Genomic DNA, 17,989 nt, shown 5'->3' on the forward strand with positions numbered 1-17,989 from the left:
AGTTTTTTGTTCAATTGATAATTATTTTCAAAGCAAAGTTCAAATTTGGCCTATGGGGAGTATTTCCTAGGTTTTATTGATTTATCTCTTTTTGGAATTTATGGAGATCTACAGATCTCTATAAATTGCTTATAAGTTTGTCTTGGTATTTCTTTTGGGGGAGAGCAGGGCAGGGATTGAACCCAGGCTGCTTTCACAACTGATCAGCATTCCCAGCTCTCTTATTAAATTTTCTTTAATTTTGAGACAGGGTCTTGCTAAGTTGCTTAGGGCCTTGCTAAGCTGCCAAAGCTGGTTTTGAACTTGGGATCCTCCTGCCTCAGCCTCCCACACAGCTGGAATTACAGGTGTGTATCACCAAACCTGGCTGGGTATTTCCTTTTATACATAGGAAGAAATGGAGTTTAAATTTAACATTTGAAATATTTCTTTTTGCAGTATGTGGAGGGTTTGGTTGAAGGCTACATTAATCACTAGTCATTTTAGATATAATTGTGTTGCACCTTACAAACATTATTAACCCCATATCTGAGCACTTAAAAACTTCTGACCTTCCTGGTCCAGCAGGCACATCAATGCTCATCAACTTCATTATTTAAACACTAAATTTTGCTTTCCATGCTTCCAACCCTGCAGGTTTTTTCCTCTTCATTCATTAAGTTCCTCATTTAGTTGACAGAATTTGATAGTGTACCTACTACATGTCAGATACAGTAAGCACAATAGTAACAGAAAAAATAGACATGGTATTGCTATTGGGACAGCAAAAGAGACATGGCGTTATAGATTTTACAATCTAATGAGGGAGGAGATATCTAAATATAATTTGAAAAGTATTACCTGAGCAAATGGAAAACTATGATAATGACAAGTGCAATAATATCAAGGATAAAGAGTACGAGAACATACGATAGAGGGAAATGGCCTGAGGAGGTCAGAGAAAGCTTCTCTGGGAACACAGAATTAGTATGAAATCAGAAGAAAGGGTATTATCTACATGACTGTTGGGAGAGTACTATAACCACAGGGATCTGCAAAGCCTTTTTCCCAAGACAAGGTGGAAAAGAGTAGCAGCTAAGAGGTTGGAGGGATGTATGTTCTGTGAGTCAAGGGCCAGGAACCACCTGCTATTAAGTATTCTAGACATTTGGGATTTTATTTTCAGATCAAGAGAAGATCATTAGGGAAGTTCAGGCAGTAAGGATACACGATCAAAGACAACATCTGAAATAGTCCTTTGAGTGCCTGCTGGAATTCAGTAGTTCAGGTGAGGGGTGATGGCAGCTTAGACTAGGATATGGCAAAAGAGAAAAGGGAAGTGGATGAATTTGAAAGCCCACAGGGAGATAAAACTGGTATGAATTTGGTGAATCATTGGAGGTGAAAGGAAGAACTCAAAAAGTGGTAAATTTTTATCTTGCATGAGTAAAATGGTGAGGGGTTAGGTACTGAGATAGGAAACACTAGAACAGAATTGACAAGAAAGAGTCAGAAAACACAGTCACCTACAAAGCTCCATACCATAGAAATTTAACAGCTATAAAAACTAATGTAAAAGATATGATGGGGCTGAGAGTGTAGTGCAGGAGTAGAGTGCCAGCTTGGCATGAAGAAGTCCCTGGGTTCCAGCCCCAGCACCATGCACACAAAGATACATTGACAAGAAAGAGGAATGAAAATCAATACGGTGTCTTCTAACATGACCAGAGCCAGGCACACTGCCTAGTGGTATGGCCACTATATTGCTTTAGCTTTAGTGACTAATTAAATGTCTATAGATATAAAATATTTAATGTAATTTCTAAAGATTTCCACTTTAATGCAGGATCATTTAGTATCTCTGTGCTAGGAAAACAAGAGAATGTGTTATTTTTTTCCTCTGCACTTAGAAAAATTGAGATTTATGGCAGTTAATAACTTGGCCAAGGTTCTTTACTCTGAATCAGCAGAAAAGTGAAGGGGGAAAAAAATCAAGATTCAAAGTACTGGAAGGAAATTTAGAGATCAGCTGACCTAGCCTCTTGATGGACCAGGGGTAGAAATTTTTGTCACAAGTCTGACAGGTAGGTAGTAACAGATTTGTGACAAACCTAGGTGTCTTAAGTCTTAGTCCTGCTTTTTTTTATTTTTATTTTTTAACTCCAGCACATTTACTAACTTTCAAGTGAATATTCCATTGCTCAATGATTTGGCTTTTCCCAGTAGCCAAAGACCCTTTTTTGAAAGCTGTGGATTGCAGAAAGTACTGTGGAGCAATTTAGCCCCAAACATGTTGGGTGAAAATGTAAACTGATGTGAATTTTGGCAAGTTGATGCACAGCACATATGAGAACAATTACAATCCCTTGCGATCTCAGTTCTTCATCTATAAAATGTGATAGTTGTGAATAATTATATTCTTGCTCCATGAAATTATGGTTCTCTGTATGAGTCCTCCAACATCCAGGTATTCTTGTTGGACTAAGGAAAACAGGTTCCCCCTTTCATTGTTTGGAATATGCGTCCTGATGAAAGGGGATATGTGCTGGTTTTTATCATGGAACATATTTTCATGTTTAAACTCCAGAGAAAGTGAGAGGAAAGCATAAAACAGGAAGCATCTGTATTTTTAACTGGCAGAGCAAGTGGAATTTGATGTGACTTCAACATTTTTCACTGCCTTGTATTAACAGATGGCTAGAATTCAAAAGTGGTTTACATTTTTAAAAAATGGGTGGAAATTGGGAAGAGGACCTTGTGGAGAAAGAAAGGGAGAGAAGATGAGATCAGAAAAAGGAGGGAAGGAGGGAGAAAAGAGGAAGAGGGGGAGGAAGAAAGCAAGAATGGGTGAAAGGAAGTAAGAATGGGATGGGAAGGAGAGAAGCAGGAAGCATGAGTACCACCAGGTTCTCATATCACTATCTCCAGACATAGAAGGATAGGGGGAGAGAGGGAGGAGTAGGGAGGAAGAATGAAGGAGAGAGATTACAGCAATTCCCCGCCTTGCCCAAAATGACCTAGAGATAGGGCACTTGGTTCAGAGCTTGCCCAACTACTTGGAAGTCTTGATTTTTCTTCTGCTGGTTGCTGCTTGAACACCCTAACTTATTATTTTTTTTAAAGAGAAAGAGAGAGAGAGAATTTTAATATTTATTTTTTACTTTGTATGTGGTGCTGAGGATCGAACCTGGGCCGCACGCATGCCAGGCGAGTGCGCCACATCCCCAACCCAACCCTAACTTATTTATATAGATTTCCATCCTCCTCATCAGAGACAAAAAGCAGACAAGAGAGAACTTGCAGAGAACTTCAGAAGACTACAGCTTCACCAAAGGACTTTCTTGCTGTTTTCCTGAAATTATGGGTTGGGTCGGACTTGTTCCCAAAGACTGGACCAAAGTATGTCATTTCTATTATGCTGACTTAGAGAAAGCTCAACAGTCAGTGTGACTATCTGACCCCGAGAACTAAACAGTTTCTGAATTTTCCACCCTGAGTTTTCAGACCACCAATGGTCTTCTGGTTCTTGTGCTTAAACTATTTTTTAGACTTATTTTTATAACCAACGAAGAATACTATTGTCCATTTCTTTCCTAGTGTACTCATAGTTTCTGAAGTTTTCCAACCATAAGATTATCTGAGATGCCAGAAATGCATGGAAATTCAAACCCAAGTAAGAATGTTTTAAAGATTTTCATTGGAATTCTGAATTCCAAAACAAATAGTACACAATATTTTTGCTGTTAATGAGAGAATTTCAGTGAGATTCTAGTTGTCATACATCAAATATATACTGTCTTTGTACACCAATGATCCCCTTGAATTAGGGTGGTGACATCAGCTGGGAAGGTGGCCAGAGCTCCCTTTTCCCTCATCTTTGTCCTCAATAGCTCAACTTGGCATCTACCTCTACTCTTTCTCTCTGTTCTTTCTGTACTTGGCCTTGCTTCTCTTGATGATCAATGGTTCCTTCTAGGGTACATCACAGAGAGGAAAGCTGTCAATAGTGAAAAGAGAGGTAAAGGGCTGTCCGTGCTGGGGTTGCTTCTTTCCCCCCTACCTATGGAGCTGGCTGTGAGCTGGTCCCTGCACTGTCCCCTACCTTTACCTATCTCTCCCCACCTCCTTCCCTCCAGCATCATGAATCTCTTCTAGCTGTACTTTTGATCTCCATTGATTAAATCCCCCAAATGCCCAGCCCTGCTTTGATTTTACTTCAGACACTTAATGTAGTCAGCATTAGCAACTCTGCCCTTTTCACTTTCCCATTTGGATTCTACGAAGGGAGGAAAGAGAATGTACCAGAGCCCACTTCATACCTCAGCAGCTTATCATTGTTGATAGAAGACATATTCATTTATTCCAAGGAGTAGAAAAAGGTTCTTTCCCAGGGGACAATAAAGGGGAAATATGGTTTAAAAGCAATGGATTGAGTCAGTTGATTAAAGAGCAGGCTGTATTTTGTTGGGACTAATATTTGAAAAGTTGGTGGCTTGGATATGTGTTAAAATGCCAGTGGGTTTTGGGGAATAATGTGTCCATCCCTCTTCTTCACTTCTCCTTTCCACCCATCTAAGAAGAAGAAAAAGAAAAAAGAAACAAACAAAAAAACCAAAGGGGAAAAAACAACACTTCTGCCCCACTGTAGATTCTGCATTGCTCAATTTTTGGAATTATGACAACCCCATGGCTCTCATTCTCCATTAATGCTTGACCAAAATATAGTATAGCATCTCCCAAAGAATTATTATTATATATAATTATTAGCATCCTCTACTCTATGGGCTTCTTAACTTGGGTTCCTGGATAAGTTTAGGCTCCTGTGCCCCTTAAAATTGCAAACTAATTTCTGTGTGTATGTGTGTATCATAGCAGACAAATTTATTTAGACAGAAGCCTCATGTATCTTTATTTAATTTTAAAAATATTCTTTATTTGAAAGTGATAAGTTCACTTGCCTCACAAGTGTTTGTTTTTTGTGGAACCATTCACCAGTGGTTTTTAACCAGTTCAACACTCACTCTTTGGGACACTTACTCTGGATTCCAAACAACTCACTTAAAATCAACTTGTATAGTATCTTATCAATTGGATGCTAACTATATTAATGGAAAGTATTCTGCATAAATTAATGTCTGGATTACATGCAGCAAAGTAGTTTACTATTTAAAGAAATTTTGTGGAAAACCCTTTCATGATCATTGATCTTCTTCTATATTATCTGAGCTATAAGCATAGACAAGATATTCTTAAAACATAGTATTTACATGACTAAACCCAGGGCTTTGAGTCTTTTTCAGATATGTTTCTTAGATCTGTAAACTTCTCTTTAAAAATACAAGTTAATTTGAAATATATGGCAAAGCCATCAGGGTTTCTTCAAATAGAAGGACCATAGTATTCTTTGCAGCTTGCAAATTTCCATTACCAACACACAAAGCAAAGAGCTATCTCCTTCTAAACACATCAACTTTTAGATCACAGCATCTCCTTTTTAGCATTATTTAGCAATTTTTTTTTTCCTAATGGAATATCTGAATAGCACAGGCACAATTAAGATTGTTAAAGTGTGAAAAAAATTTATTTGAATTGGGGAGCTCTCTGGACACAAAATAAATAGCTAAACTATAAACAATTATCCTTCTTACATTTTGCTTCAATTAGCCTAACTCATGGATAAGGCCTTTATGGATTGGGTTAAGAATTTCTACCTCTCTCCTTTGATAAGTACTTCTATTTTCCACATTACAAACACTGCAGAGGTTTGGTGGATATATGTGGCCTTCATTGACCGTCTCTGGAATCCTTCCCAACACTGAAGTTCTCTGAATATTCAGTGGAGAAGCAAAGTCCTTAAGGTTTTGTTTTGTTTTGTTTTGTTTTCCTCCTTTGAATTCTCTTAGCCATTCTCTCAGACGTTTGCCAGAACTTCCAACCAGGTATCTTCCAGATGTGTCAAGATATAATCTAATCCCTAATTCCTAGAAACTTCCCTGAGCTATGATCATGTCATTCTTTCCTTGTTTCTGGGTCATGTGAAGCTCTTTTCAGGTCTACTTTTACTTCTGCACCAGCTGTCTTAATGCCGGTTGTCATGCATTCCCTATCATATATTCACCCCTTACCTATTACTAAGCTAAGGGACTATGCTTTCTAGCAAGTTCCCAGTTTATTTATTTTTTTCTATTTCTGGCCCCCATGAAGTTTACAGCTGGAAAAAATGACAAAAATAACACAGTACATCCCATCTTCCACATTAACACAAATCACCAAAGTAGGTTGACAACGAGTGGCATTTTGAAAGTACACAAAAAAATTCTAACTGGTTTCATTTTTACCACCAGAAAACAATTTAGAGGACAATTTTCAATAAAGAGAGGGTGGGGCATTTCTTTATACATACCTGTCCCTTTTAATTTAGCATACACTGAATCTGAAGGTCTAGGTCCTGTATAACCTCAAAGGTACTGAGATGCTACAGAGCCGGCAGGCCATGTATATAAGTCTATTTGTGCTGCTTTACCAAAAGACCCTAGATTGGGTAATTTATACGTAATAGAAGTTCTTTTCACTCAGTTATGAAGGCTGAGAAGGTCAAGGTCAAGGCACCATCAGATTCAGTGTCTGGTAAAGGCTTTCTCTCCGCTTCATAATGGCTCATATGACAGCTGGCACAAAAGCAAAATACACTCAGGTGCTCCTTTCAACCTCTTTTATAGGAGCACTAATCCATTCATGAGAGCCGAGGCCCCATGACTTAGTGACTTCCCAAAGGCCCCGTACCTTAGTGCTGTAATGCCACGTATTGGCATTGGCATTGCCACATATTATTATTGGAGGGACACATACTTTCAGATTATAGCACCAAGGTTCTTTCCCCTCTTGCCAAACTTACTCTCAGTGAGAGATGTTTTCAAATTAAAATGTGTGTTTTCTACTGAATTGTGGCATTTATCACTCTAAAAGGCTTTCAACCTTTTGTTTGTTTCTTTTGTGCGCATAAAAATGAATAAAGATGCTGTCTGCAAATGCTGTGCAGCCTTTGTTACTCTGCATTATTGTCATTTGTTTCGAGACTTATATTTGACATATAAGAATGCCTTCTTATAATTAAATGGATATGGTAATAAAGCATTTTAATAAATTCAATCAATACATGTATAAGATTTTGTTTTTCAAAATCTCGTTCTTGCTGGTACTGCCAAGAAATCCAGCACTAGTAGATGAAAGAATTTAAAGCTGAGCTCCATATTGATCAGTCCTTTTACTTAGTATTCCCCTTGAATTTTATGTTTTCAAAGAGGTTACAACTGTTCGTCATGTTTCTGTACGTCAACCCTGGTAGACAAAATATATGGCCAAATTCTATTTTCCAAATTGTGACACTGAGATATAGGGAAGGTAAATTTCTTCTATTCCAACTGACTGAAGAAAATTGTTTTAATTCATTTTTGCAGTGAGATAATCATATGAAGTTCTTGGTAAGTGATGTCCATTTACCTTATTCTTGCTCCTTTTTCCTCTAAAATCAAAATAATCAGCAGATATGAACTGTCTCCTGTACTATGAGCTATGAGGATACAAACAAATATCTGAGCATTAAAGACCTTATAACTTACTTTTTAAAGAAAATACATATATCCTATAAAGAAACTTCAAGTGAGGCTGGGGATTTAGCTCAGAGGTAGAATGCTGGCCGGCACGAGTGAGGCACTGAGTTTCAGAAACTCCAAGAGAATCTGTATTAAATGACCTGTTCAGTACTATGGACATTGGGACAAGAAGGGCATGCCTTCAGGTTGAAGTGGTCAGAGAAGTCGCACTTTGAAGCTGATTCATTTTGGGAAGGCATTCCAGACCAGGAGGCCTACAGGAGCATAGGCCGGATGCCCCAGTGCACATGTTCTATTCAGAAGACAGGGAAGGTACCAACTGAGATAGGAAAGAAATTTCAAGTACAGGAAATTGTCAGCATTTATTATAACATTGTAAATCAAACATAAAACAGGTGATTGAGTTCTGGGAAATGTGTAGTCCAAGCTTCTTAAAGATTAAGCCTTATCTTATTCTTTGTAATCCTTTATAACTGCTTATGATGCTTTTGCAACACTGAACACACAGAGTGACTAAAATTCTTCTCTATAAAAGCAGGAAAATTTTTGTCAGTCTCATCTTGATGAGAAAACGGAGGTTCACAAAGTCATTTGATTTACATCAATATAACTATTCCACTTAACTCTGTGATCAGTACCCAAATATTTATCTTTTCCAAGTCTTTTCTCTTAATTACTATGCTGTACAATGGGCTATGGTTCTGGACTCTACGACTTAACGGCTGTCAACACCTGGGCAAATTACTTAATAAATCCCCATCGGAGTTTCCTTATCTCTGATTGCAATTGAAAATAGTAACATCTCCTGGAGTGCTGTGAAGAATCAATGAAACGGCATCTCTATATTACCTAGTTCTTTCTCCCCATGTCATCCACCTCTAAGATTTAAAGGCATAATCTACTAAACTTCTTCCAACAGTGATCACATGGCTTGATCTAACTCCTCAAACCATTCAGCAGTGCTTGAAAATCCAAGTTAACGGAGGTGGTAAAGAGATCTCTATGAAACTCCCTTGAGGGCTTCACAGTTGGAAGAGTCTGATATGTGGCGCTAAGTTCTATCTCTGCCACTCCTCAGAGTGGTAGGATTATGGCAGAGCAGTAAGTGTTCACACCCTGGGCACAGACTGTTTGGGTTTGAATCCTGGTTCAGCTCCATTATCAGTGTCCACCTGGATAAACAATTTAATCTACCTCTGCCTCAGTTTCCCTATCTGTGAAATGGGAATGCCAATATAATATATTTGGTAATATTATAATAGTATTATATATCTATATATAAATGGTAATATTAATAATAGTATTATAGGGTTATTCTAAACTCTAAGCATATTAAGGTACCCAAACACTGTGCTATGTATTCAAGAAATTTTAGCAGACATGGTTATTTATACATTATTATTGCTCACAATAAGCAAAACAACTTTGCTTTCACATTACAATACACATTCACAGACACTCATTTATTAAAGCATTATTTTTATCCAGTGAGAATGGCTGAATAATGATTATTATCCCCATTTCTTGATAGTTTTATTTCTGGAGAGGGGTAAATTATTCATTATTATATAATGTTTCTCAAACAATATGGAGACATTTAAATAAAAACATAGAAATAATGTTGAATCCCACTACCTAAAAGGAAACCACAGTTAGCAATTTGATAAATCTCCCTCAAAAGCCTGTCTCTTCCTGAGGGAGGGGAAGGCATATGTGTAGAAAGTTTTGTTATGGATGGGACCATATTAAATGCCTATTTAACAAGTATTAAGAGAATGCCAAGCTTGGATCAGGGAATAGAGATAGAACAAGGGGGACATGGATGGTTTGAAAGACACCTAGGAGTAAAAAGGACTTCATGATTGCTTAGGTACAAGAGATGAGGAAGATTAGGGTGACAGAGATACAAGTTTTGCTTAGTGAAATAGAATTGGTTGGTGGGGCATTTATTTAGTAGAACAACACCATCCTACAATTTTTTTAAATTCATTCATTAATACAATATGGTAATTTTCTACCAATCAATTACCAAGTACATCATCACTTTTCAATGATGGCATTGTCTTTTCTTAGATGTATAGTTTCATATGCAATTTAGACTATTTCTGTATTGACACATTTTAAGTTATCTCTATATTTTTCACAATTTTCAACAAAGTTGAAGTGGATATCTTTGTTCAATCAAGTACTTAGAATACATTTGTTATGCGTCCCCTTAAAGCTCATATGTGAGACAGTGCGAGAAGGTTCAGAGGTGAAATGTTTTGAGTTATAAGAGCTGTAATCCAATAAGTGATTTCATACCTTCATTGAGGTGAACTGAGAGGCTGGCCACGTCTGGCTGCAGGAGTTGGGTCCCTGGGGCCAAGCCTTTGGAGTATATGTTTTGTCCTGGCTAGTAGAGTCACTTTCTCTCCCGCCCTCCAACCCCTCCGCTTCTTGATCATCATGTCCTGAGCTGCTTTTCTCCACCCCATTCTGCTGCCATCAGGTTCTGTCTCACCTTGAGCACTCAGGAATATAGTCAGCCATCTAGGGACTGAGACCTCTGAAACCCCTAAATAAACTTTTCCTCCTCTGATTGTTCTTGTCAGGTCTTTTGGTCAAAGCATCAAAACAGCTGAATAAAACAAGATTCCAGGAAGGGGAAAGTACTTGGCCAAAATGTGTTATTTTGGTATACATTGCTAAATTTTGCTCCATAAAACCATACCAACTCATACTTCTACCAACAGAATAAGAGTGGCCATTCATCAGTAGCCATTTACCCTCTCAATAGCAATATTTTATTTTTTTTTCTTTTAACATTCTGTTTGCAAAATAGATGATGAAGTTTTAGAAAAGTAAATAACATGATATCAGATAGAGTAGTGAAATATGAAAATTAAGTTTTTCTCATTGGCACCATGCTTGTTTTACTTAATTTATAATTTGTACCAATTAATTTTCAATTTTTATGCAACATCTCTCAAAAGGTCAAAAAGTAAATAAGAAATCCAAACCCTTCATAAGTAGCACATCTTAGGTCTCAGCCCTACACCTGAAATTAAGAATAAATAACTCAGGCATGCTGGAAATCCTTTAATAAGGAGCCCAATGGAATGATCTTTATCTAAGGGTCAGCACTGAGTAAACTGTCATTCAAACATATGTCATCTTATTCTGGCTCTTTGCACTGAAATCTCTATCAAAACATTTTTTTCAGCCGGATGTGTGGTGAGTCACATCTGTAATCTCAGGGGCTCAGGAGGCTGAGGCAGGAGGGTCTCCATTTCAAAGCCAGCCCCAGCAAAAGGGAGGTGCTAAGCAATTCAGTGAGACCCTGTCTCTAAATAAAATATGAAATAGGGCTGCGGATGTGGCTCAGTGGTCCAGTGCCCCTGAGTTCAATCCCTGATACCCCTAGCAAAAAACAAAACAAAAACAAAAACATTTTTTTAGTGGCCTTGTCATCTGTATTTCTCTCATCCTTGTGTAGATGTCACCCTGCTCTTGTCAGCTCCTTCCTGAGACTGAACCCCATGGCTTCTATTAAGTGGCAGAGTTCTGATGGAGAGAATATTTGAAGTTGATGTAGAAATGGTTAAAAAAAAAAAAAAAAAAAACCTTTTGACTATTGACATGAGGTTGGAAGGGATGGGAAAGGATGAGGAAGAAAGTGATGATCCAGTTTCTTTACCAAATGTTAATGCAGCAATATTTTAAAAGGCCATTCAGTGTTCTACCCACCATAAGAATGATGAGCTTCCTCCTGAGGATGATGAGAACAAAGAAAAGCAAACAGATGGGATCCCTGTTTAAGATCAAGAATTCCTGAAAGTTGAAGAAGGAATACTTTCTGAACTTATTCTGGCTGCAAACTACTCAGACATCACAGGTTTGCTTGACGTTACAGGCAAGACCCTTGTCACCATGATCAAGAGAAAACCCCTTGGGAGATTGACAAGACCTCTGATATCCAAAATAACTTTACTAAAGAGGAGGAATCCCACATACACAAAGAGAACTAGTGGTGTCCAGCGATGCAAATCGTTGTGCTCAACACTGCAACCTGTGAGGACTGTTCTGGATACTAAATGCCCTGCCCTGTATATAACTGTCAATATTAGACAGACAACAAACAAGTGCAGCAGCAAATCAATTGTGTTAATCTAATATTCATCCTCATTGCATCTAGATTGACTATAGAATCCAACTCTATGGCTGAGATTCTCCTAATGTGAGTGAAAGTTTCCTTTTTCTTTACCTGAATAAAACTGAACCATGGGTTCCCCAAAGAAAGTGGCATTTTGAGCATTTCTTCTTTTTATAAAGCAATTTCTGCCTAGTTTATTGTCCAGTTGCCTTTAGTGGGCTTTTAAAAGTTGGCATCATAAATAAAACAACTTTCAGAAAGTTTTCTGAAACCGAATTATCTAAATGTTATCTTCATTTACGAGTTAGAAACGGGAGAAAGGCTACTTGAAGTGAAAGTTCTTTGCGGGGTTATTAGGATGTTCACCTGCCTCCAAGAGTCCAGCAGTACCTGCTCTTGATTAGCCCGAATGCAGCAGGGTTCCCTTAACTGAACCTCAAAACTTCTGTTTAGAATCAATTAATATTGTTATTAATATTCTCCACTTGGAATATATTGCCTAGAGACAGAGTTACTAACCAATCACTTGGTGTTTTTGCAGGGCAGAGATGTAAATAGACAGTTTGCTAGCTTTTCCATTAAAAACACTTTTTAAAAAAAAAAATTATCTTTTGAGGGAATAATATATATCTGGAATTCCTTTTTTAAAATACAAAACAAAACCTGTTATAATAACAAGCACATTAAAAGCACTGTCATTGTGAAGTAATTTCATAACCTGATCACCTTCAGACCCCTTAAAAAAGGAAGCTCAGCCAGATCATGTGAGTTTACACCTAGGAAGAATTAGATCCAGAAAGATGAGGTGAGAGAATTTATCCCAGGAAATCTCCACTTGTTTCATAATATAGCACACAGGCTGCCAAGCATTCTAGAATGTTCAATATGGTTTAGTCACTTCCCAGAATGAGACCCAAATTCTTCACAAAAAGTATAGGCCACCAGTTCTACTTCTTTCCTTGTATCCTTGTCCCGAACAACAGGGCCTCTCCTCTTATAGGGCCTCTCCTCTTATAGGGCCTCTCCTCTCTTATACACACGTACTTTTAACTAAAGAGAATAATGTTCCCAGGTCCTAAGCCAGGGGCTTCTCTGCATGGCTTACAATGGATGTGTTCTAAAGCAGGTATCAGTGGCCAGAGTTGGATGGACTGCAGTGCTCATGAGACCATGGGTTTTTGTTCCTTGGGGACCAACTAATCTGTGTGTCCCCCCTACTATGCCTCTGCAAAAATGTATGTCAAAAAAAAAAAAAAGAAAAGAAAGAAGGGATCTGGGGAAGGAGAAGTGCAGAGGGGAGAAGGAAATTACTGGTACTTACGTTTTTGCATTATGCCTTGCGAGGCATGTAATTTTTTGGTTAAATTGTCATGATAATCTCTCAATCTTTTTTCCTTCCCTTTCTTGCTCTTTTTTTTGCCACACTTTTTTAATGGTGTTTTTCTTTTTTAGGATAACGTTTTGGAGAAAAGAAAAGTTCTTCTTTACAAATTAAGAGATTACTTCAAATAATAAGTATTTAAAGAAATGGTAAATTATACCATTTTAAAATTTTGTTCTAATTAGTTATGCACCAGAGTAGAATACACTTTGACATCATACATAAATAGGGTGTAACTTCTCATTCTTCTGGTTGTACATGATGTAGAATTACACTGGTTGTGTAGTCATGCATGCACATAAGGTAATAACGTCCAATTCATTCCACTATCCTTCCGACCCCTTATTCCTTCCCCTCCTTTTACTCCTCTCTGCCTAATCCAAAGTAACTCTATTCTTCCCTATCCCCTACCAGCTTATGGTGAATTAGCACCCACATATCAGAGAAAAAAAAACTTTGTTTTTTTATTTTAGGATTGGCTTATTTTGCTTAGCATGATATTCTGCAGCTCCATCCATTTACTGGAAAATGCCCTAATTTCATTCTTCTTTATGGCTGAGTAATATTCCATTGTGTATGTATATACCATATTTTCTTTATCCATTCATCTGTTGAAGGACACCTAGGTTGTGTCCATAGTTTACCTATTGTGAACTGAGCTGCTATAAACGTTGATGTGGCTGCATCTCTGTAGTATGCTGATTTTAAGTCCTTTGGGTATAAAATGAGAAGTAGGATAACTGGATAAAAATGGTGGTTCCATACCAAGTTTTCTGAGGAATCTCCATACCACTTTCCATAATGTTTGCACCAATTTGCAGTCTCACCAGCAATGTATCAGTGTATCTTTTCCATCACATCCTTGCCAACATTTACTGTTGCTTGAATTGGAGTGACATGAAATCTTAGAGTAGTTTTGATTTGCATTTTTGCTAGAGATGTTTAACAGTTTTTCATATATTTGTCGATCAATTATATTTCTTGGTCTGTGAATTGTCTGTTCAATCCCTTAGTCCATTTATTGACTGGATTATTTGTTTTTTTGGTGTTAAGTTTTTTGAGTTTTTCATATATCCTGGAGATTAGTGCTCTATCTGAGGTGCATGTGATAAATATTTTCTCCCATTCTGTAGGCTCTCTCTTCACATTATTGATTGCTTTCATTGCTAAGAGGAACATTTTTAGCTTGAATCCATCCCATTTATTGATTCTTGATTTTACTTCTTGTACTTTAGGAGTAATATTCAAAACACTAGAAAAAAATCGGGATAAGAGGAGCACGCCTCAACACTGTAAAAGGTATATGTGCTAAACACAAGGCCAACGTCGTTCTAAATGGAGAAAAATTGAAAGCATTCCCTTTAAACACTGGAACAAGGCAAGGGTGTCCTCTTTCACCACTTCTACTCAACATCATCTTTGAAACTCTAGCCAGAGTATTAGACAGGAGAAAGACATTAAAGGGATACGAGCAGGAAAAGAAAATCTAAAACTATCACTGTTTGCCAATGGCATGATTCCATCTTTCGAAGATCAAAAGAATTCCACCAGAAAACTTCTAGAACTAATAAATAAATTTAGCAAAGTAGCAGGATATAAATCAATACCCATAAATTAAATGCCTTCCTATACATCATTGATGATTCTACTGAAAGAGAAATTAGGAAAGGTACTCCATTCACAATAGCCTCAAAAAAAAAATTTGGAAATCTACCTATCAAAAGAGGGAAAAGACCTCTACAATGAAAACTACAGAACACTAAAAGAAGAAATTGAAGAAAACCTTAGAAGATGGAAAGATCTCCCATGCTCCTGGATAGGCAGAATTAATATTGTCAAAATGACCATACTATCAAAAGTATTATACAGATTTAATGCAATTCCTATTAAAATCCCAATGACACGTTCAAAGAACTAGAAAAGGCCGCATTGAAATTCATTTGGAAAAATATGAGGCCCAGAATAGCAAAAGCAATCCTTAGCAAGAAGAGTGAAGCCATACCAGAACTTAAACATACCACAGAGCTCCAGTAACAAAACCAGCATGGTATTGGCACCAAAACAGACATGTAGACAACGGCACAGACTAGAAGTCACAGAGATGAACCCACATAAATACAGTTTTCTCGTATTTTACAAAGGTGCCAAAAACATTCACTGGAGAAAAGATAGCCTCTTCAACAAATGGTGCTGGGAAAATTGGAAATCCATACATAACAAAATGAAATTAAACCCTTATCCCTCATCATGTCTGAAACTCAACTCAAGTGGATCAAAGAGTTAGGCAGTCGAACAGAAGAAAAAGTAGACCCAACTCTCATCGTGTCGGCTTAGGATCTGACTTCCTTAAATGATACCTTTTTAAGAAAGCAATTATATATTAGATTAACAGTAACAATAACAAAAAATCCTTTCTATAATAAAATTATTTCCACCAAATCATGAAGCTTAATCATGCTTTCAGCAATCCTTTGATAGTGATAATGAAAAATTAAGTTTCTAGGAAAGGTCAATTTTCTGATTAAAGGTTTCAAATCTTAAGTGGCAATTCTCTTCAGGGAAAATATTTCTACTAAGTGCAGATCTGCACTGCTGATAGTCAACACAGCCTAGGGGAGATGTTGGCTATTTTTAAATTCATTGGCGATCCCTAATAATTGTGGAGTTACCTTTCTGTAAACATTTTCATGTAGATAAGGAGGAAGCAGGAGAGTAAACCAGTGGAATGATATGCTTTGGAGCCTATGGCTAGGATGGATCCTCCTGGGAGTATTTTCAAGGTCTATCTTTTTCCTTAATAGGAGTGAAACCAACAAAGCTAGCCAGTAGAAACTTACGGTCAGGTTCCAAATAAAAAACTCTTTACCACCTTTTACAAGATCTATTACAAAGACATCATTGATAGTCCCTCAAAGAAACAAGTGAGAATCATTTCCCATACAATTAAAGAGCTTCCCTGTCCTAGCTGAATTCACAAATGTCCTGCTAAATAACATTGTGACTTTGCACCTTGCTTCAGCAGCGCTGACTGAATAGATTTCCTCATATGTCCTTGATAAACACCTCAAATTTCTAGGTGCTTTAAACTTTAATCAAGACATTATCAGTCTAGCTGTTTCTACTCTGCTTGACCCAAGGTAAGATTTACATTAGTCCTTTGCTAATGTCGGTATTGACTCCCATAAAAACCATCATCATGGAGATAGCATCTGGCACCTAATGCTTTACCAAAGGTGCCCAGAGAACTGGAGGATATGCTTCAACTTTCTAAAGCCAGCAGAGAATTAGTCAGCTTTTAGGAAAGAGAGGGCATCAGAAAACATATCAGTGCATTTGTATTCCTCATCTTGCTGATGACAACAAACATCCTAATGCTATGCATGTTCAAGGAGGCATTCACGATCTAATACACGAGATGTTCTACACTCAGGTGATTCTGACATTTATGTACCTTCAGAGCTGACCCAGTACAGCATCTTTATACAAATTAGAAAAAGACATAACCTTTGGGGTGGACACAGTCCCATGCCTAGAACTAATTCTTAAGAAGTGGAGCACAAACTGATGTCAGACCTTGGTGGGACACTTCGCAAGTGCACAATTCAGTATGATCCTTTACAAAGTCCAAGGGTGCTACAGCTGAGGTCATGTATTCCAGGCTGAGCACTGAACACAGGAAAAAAGAAAAAAAAAAGAAAAACAAACCTGAGGTTCAAGACTCACTAAAACTGTACTAATATTTCATTACGGGAAATATATTCCTTTTATGTTTAGATACATACCTGCTTTGTTTTGAGGGAGAAAGAAACCCCTAAAAATAACATCCATTTTATTAGGGTATAGAAATTATAAGTTGATACCAAGTAAATTCTGGTTCAAGTTCTCCAGAAAACTACAAATTAATTTGTTTCCCCTTGATTTTTTTATCTATTTCCTGAAATCTCTTTCCTTGTCCAATCCAGTCCAATCATTAGACAGAGCAAAGAGCAGGAGTGAAGGAAAGATTGAGGACTTAGTTGAATTTAGTTGTGTCTAAACTATCAGATTTTCCTACCTGGTTGGCTAAGCCAGGTGCCTTTGTGAAGATGAAGATGTCTCACAGTCTCACAAAGACTGTGAAATCCAGACCACTATAGGATCTTGGCAGCCTTGCTCTGTTGTCGTTGGCATGCCAACAGAGGAGAAAAATGGGAGATGGAAAATTAAAAGTCACTGAGAACAAGGAAGTACTCTACACTCAAATTCGGTTTCAGAAAAGAACCACACAAAGACACAGAAACTCACAAATGTATACACACGCTCTCATCAAAATTTAGCAATAAATTTAGAAACTACAACTGAATAGAGAAAAGTCAACATAGGATAGGACTGAGAGTCTGTTGTCATGATTACGTTATTTTTGGTTGTGCTCATGAAGCAATTTGATGCATAATGTGCTTAATGAAGTGGGCATCTTGAGGAATTCGGCCCAGTTTGGCATTTTTTAGTTGAAGGAGAATACAGGCCAATATTTAAAAACAGACAGCAGAATCCTAAGAATGGTCCCAGCCTTTGGAGTCAATGAAGGGAATTCCTGAATACATCTCATGGAATCTCTCTGCCCAGGGACAAGTGGATATCCTGTCAGGCAAGACAGATAGCCTCATTTGAAGTAAAAAGTCCTGAACAGATGAGAATCTAGGCAAATCTCTGCTAGATTCCAGATGTTAAAACAAGAATTTCTGCCCAGGGCTATACTCAGGCACACAATTTTCCCTCCACACACATACACACACATACACGTCATGTGTGCATACACACAAAGTTCCATAAACACACATAAGGAATGCAGCTGTTTTTACATTTAAAAATTCCACTTGCAGCCACAACCCTTTCCGATCT

At 37.6% G+C, this 17,989-nt stretch overlaps 1 protein-coding gene and 1 pseudogene across 1 annotated transcript in view; one reads left to right on the top strand and one right to left on the bottom strand.

The window, feature by feature from the left end:
* Nrg1 (neuregulin 1) overlaps window positions 1–17,989 on the bottom strand; it is a 997,054-nt gene that overhangs the window by 528,922 nt on the left and 450,143 nt on the right. The gene's annotated exons all lie outside the window — the stretch shown is intronic.
* LOC143397308 (S-phase kinase-associated protein 1 pseudogene) lies at window positions 11,114–11,668 on the top strand (annotated as a pseudogene).

This window comes from Callospermophilus lateralis, chromosome 4, assembly GCF_048772815.1.
Source record: "Callospermophilus lateralis isolate mCalLat2 chromosome 4, mCalLat2.hap1, whole genome shotgun sequence".
In the NCBI taxonomy this organism is placed as follows: domain Eukaryota; kingdom Metazoa; phylum Chordata; class Mammalia; order Rodentia; family Sciuridae; genus Callospermophilus; species Callospermophilus lateralis.